Source organism: Lactuca serriola, chromosome 2, assembly GCF_051521515.1.
Source record: "Lactuca serriola cultivar US96UC23 chromosome 2, Lser_US96UC23_V15, whole genome shotgun sequence".
In the NCBI taxonomy this organism is placed as follows: Eukaryota; Viridiplantae; Streptophyta; class Magnoliopsida; order Asterales; family Asteraceae; genus Lactuca; species Lactuca serriola.
The window spans coordinates 183,391,574-183,396,223 of NC_136409.1; positions in this window are offsets into that span (position 1 = coordinate 183,391,574).

The window sequence follows — 4,650 nt, forward strand, 5'->3', positions numbered from 1 at the left end:
CCAATTTGATGCAAAGGGGGAGATTGTTGGGTCGTGTTTTGTATAAAGTGTTGCGTCTATTGGGCTCGTTAGCTAGTCCATTTTGTATCTCCGGTATGGGCCTGTCCATCCGTGAGTTTAGTAGGGTTTAGTATAAATAAAGGTGCTTGCATGCATCTTAGGGGTTAACGATAGAATAGAACGATCAGAGTATTATTCAGCAAGTTTATTATTATCTTTCTTGTAACCCTAAAGTCCTCTACAGCGGAAGTTCTTAGTCGAGCTCTGCTGATGATTGTTTGATCTAATCATTCGACATATTTTGATCCACACTTGTCTTGTTTATTGTTTTTGTGTTCATCGCAATACCTGTTACAAAGATCTAATCGATCTTCAAGTTTGTTTTATAACTTAACAGAAGGTAGGAACTAAATTTCAAAGGTTGAGTACTCATATGTCTCCAAACTCATTGTATCTAGCAATTAAGAGTTTGTCAAAAAAATCAGAGAGAAATGGTACGCAATATGGATTTTGGATCTTTCCTGGGAATGAAGATTGATACACTACCTGGAAAGCTAGCATATAGAAGATTACCTTTATTATAGGAATTTACCTTGATATAGTCTTTAAATTTGATTAAACAATCAAAACTTGTCATTATTAATGTAAAATAATATAATTTATTTATTTAATTAATTATACATATTGATTGGTTGAGATTTGTCCTCATGTTCTCACTTTAAAAATAGTTTTCACATGAACTTAACTATATATATATATATATATATATATATATATATATATATATATATATATATATATATATATAGTTAAGTTCATGTGAAAACTATTTTTAAAGTGAGAACATGAGGACAAATCTCAACCAATCAATATGTATAATATAATTTATTTATTTAATTAATTATACATATTGATTGGTTGAGATTTGTCCTCATGTTCTCACTTTAAAAATAGTTTTCACATGAACTTAACTATATATATATATATATATATATATATATATATATATATATATATATATATATATATATACACTAGGTTATAACCCGTGTGCTACACGGGACAACTTAAAATAGTTTAAATATTAATAAAATTATACTCTAAAAGTACAGTGTTGTAATCGGGAGTTCTTATAAATGTCAACAAATCAAAAAACATCTTAAATGATTTCCTCAATTAAACTTCGTATAATGAATATGTAAAGAGAACTAAGTGTGTTGTCATGTGGCAAATTTGGTTTTATTTATTAAATTAGAGGATTCTATTTATGTAAATTTGTGGTTGACTTTTTGAGAATATATCTTGTATAAACATGAGTTGTGATTAGATAATATTATTTACTAACTAATTAAATTCCAAACACATATGTAAAAGATTCCATTTGGTATAAAATTTATGGAATAAAAATCACTATACAAATATTTTTAATCAATTGTCGATATATAATTTTTAATTTAAATTCTAGCATCGTTACAAATAAGTTACATTCGATTCAGGAAAACACTATATTATCAATTTAATGAACATTTAAGTCTCAATTTAATGGACATTTAAAGCTTTTCATTGATATGTATTAGTTGAAAAATAAATAATAGCTAACTTAGGCGAAGGTAGAATGTTAACCGAAGCATTACACAAAAATACTTTATTAAGGCATGGAGTATAAATTTCAAATTTGAAAGCAGCAAGCCTAAAACACATATATATCACAACTATAATAGTCGATTGCTGCTTAGTTTAATGCAAATTAAATCAACACAAACATTAAATTAAAATTATTCTCCAATTAGGTCAGACTCAATGTCTATACTTTCAGGTTACTTTTGAATATTTATACACTAAAATCAAACTCACCAATATCTTAGAATAATCTCACCCCAAATTCTTAAAGTTTTTCAACTTATTTGCTCCACATAGTCCTCTAACATGTCATCTTTCTTTGAAAGTTTCTTCCTGATTTAATAAAAACCTGGGAATAAAAGGGGAATATAAAAGTGGATATACAAATTTGTTAATTTATAAAGTGTTTATTTTTTTTTTTGAAAATATCAGTATACATCATGTTTCCACATTAAGAACATTTTCATATCGATCTCTCATGAAATTGGTCAATGCCAATGGCCCTCCCTAGAAATAGCACATCAATGATCTACATGGACATAAATGTAAGATAAATAAACATAAACAAAATTATAAACCATAGAAACTATAGTTGAAGAAACAGAACAGATATCAACTACATAATTTTTGCCACTCACACTCTAGTTTCAAGTGAAAATTATATAATTGAGTAGCTTAAATTCAGTTGAGTTGAAGTATTTCCAATCCATTACTAATAAATAGCAGACATTTTTAGGTTAGGTATGTGCTTAAAGAAACAATTTGTACCTCCAATGTCATCTACCATTCCACTACATTTTCTTCTACCATTTAAATCATATTTTCAGCATCACCCTCCTAACTAATAGAATTAATATGTTCATAATTAAAATATATTAAAATGGATATAAATCATGCATGATTCAAATAAAGTAGCCACAATGATTTACCTGTTGCATAAGACTCTCTTCTTCTTTCTCTCTCAATGGCTACTACATATCACAATGCTTAGAACAACCTTTTTACCCTTCTTGGGCCCTACAAATAGATACAATGAAAAGAGGGATCACAACAGGAGGAAGAAAGCAAATTATTTATTATTAATAAATAACTTAAAATTAATCTTTTCATGCATCATTTCCTCATAAAGGTTTATTTTTGTTGGATCTTACTCTTCATCTTATGAGGAAATAAGAAAAGGGAGTTTTTATGAAAACTTGATAATCATGCTTCATAATGTACTTTTAGCTACAACCATTTTTTGAAAGAGAAATGAAGTTTTTCTTTGTTACCGATGACACTTTCAGCCATGTCCATAAATACCATACAGAGGGGTATAAAACATTAGAGTCATTAATTAATATGATAATATGAATATTCAAAGCATACAAACTCTAACATGATGACATTTAAACTTGAAATAAACATCAAGGGTAAAAAGTCTTACAACACTCCTTGCAAGGATCTTGATTTTTTTAATAGGCATAAAAGATGTAATATTTGCTAGTATTCCAACTCCCATATGCCAAATTGAATGTGCCTCGAACCCAAAAACTGCATTAACAAAGACAATTATCTTGTAAAAAGTTCAAATAAACTTAAATGAACGAAACAATAACTTCATTCCAATGAAGAAAATTGATCCATGTGTTATACCTGTAAAGAGATAGATATATGATATGATGAAATATACAAACTAATTGCTGAAATGTGCAAACCTTTGATATACATGAGGATCATTTGCTTGAGTAGGCGTCGAATTTGGTAGGAAACTGTAAATAAACTATCATAATCAAGAATCAAAAACAGGGTACCATCACACAAACAACTGAAAGCCATCAAAAGTCAACTAAACACATTAATAAGCCTATGTAAAACGCCAACAGAAGTATCAACCTTTAACAAATTCAAAGTGAAAATGACCTATGAAGATTCAGGGTTTAGATCAAAAGATATGGAGCAATCTCTTCATGAGTTAATGGGATTACGATTTATGATCGGTTAAATATTATATGATTTGCTGATTTTATGGGATTGATTGCAATGAAAATTGAAGAATACTATGAATTCTAAAACATTTGAGCGGGATCGACTACATAAGGGCAAAGTAGGAATTTCACAAAGATGATTTGAGCGAGAAAATTAGATGGGAGGGTGCTTACGTAATGCCACGTGGCGAAATTGCTTTTATTTATTAGATTAGGAGATTACACAATCATAGTAAGATGGTATATTTGACAAACTTGATTAATATAATAAAGTACTTTTATAGAACCGTTATTGAAAATCTTAGCAACAAAGTACTTTGTTGTAACCAGTATTCACCTGTAGTTATCTTTTATGACATATATACCCTTACACATTAAAAACCTAGAACTAACATAAGGGTATTTGAAAATTAAAAAGGCCTTTAACAAAAATGTGTCTGTTTACATTAGGATGAAATATGTATTTCATATAACTTCCTTCTATTCAATTTACAGTTTGATGAATATATAAATATTTAGCGAATACATGATAATCAAGATATGCCGGAATCAAATGATGTGGTATTAAATTATTTGTTTATAAAGTCAAAAAGTTATATAAATGTGTATATTAATCTTGTACTTTAAATTCACAGCGATAAAAACTGAGTCCATATTTAGCATTTAAATTATTCATTTATTACCTTATATTTGAGTGTAGATTTAGTTTTAAAAACAAAAGAAATACTATATATACAAACTTCAACCTTCGTTAAAAATTAAATGAAATGTATTTTCCTTTGCCAGAACGAAAAACTATTATATCTATCTATAAGAAAAAAAATGACATTGTAAATGACCAAGGAATGGAATCAGTTCTTATTACATTCCAAAATCATGTTGGGATGGAATGCATTGTCATATAATTCTCTTAGTTGTAATTAACAAACTTTTATTTACATAAATAAAAATTAAACATAAAAATTGCTCACTAAATCCTAAATAAAAGCAATTTTTTCTTTGTTTAAAATAACGAAGTTTTATTTTTAAAAACAATGTCATTAAAATTACATAAATGGAAAGA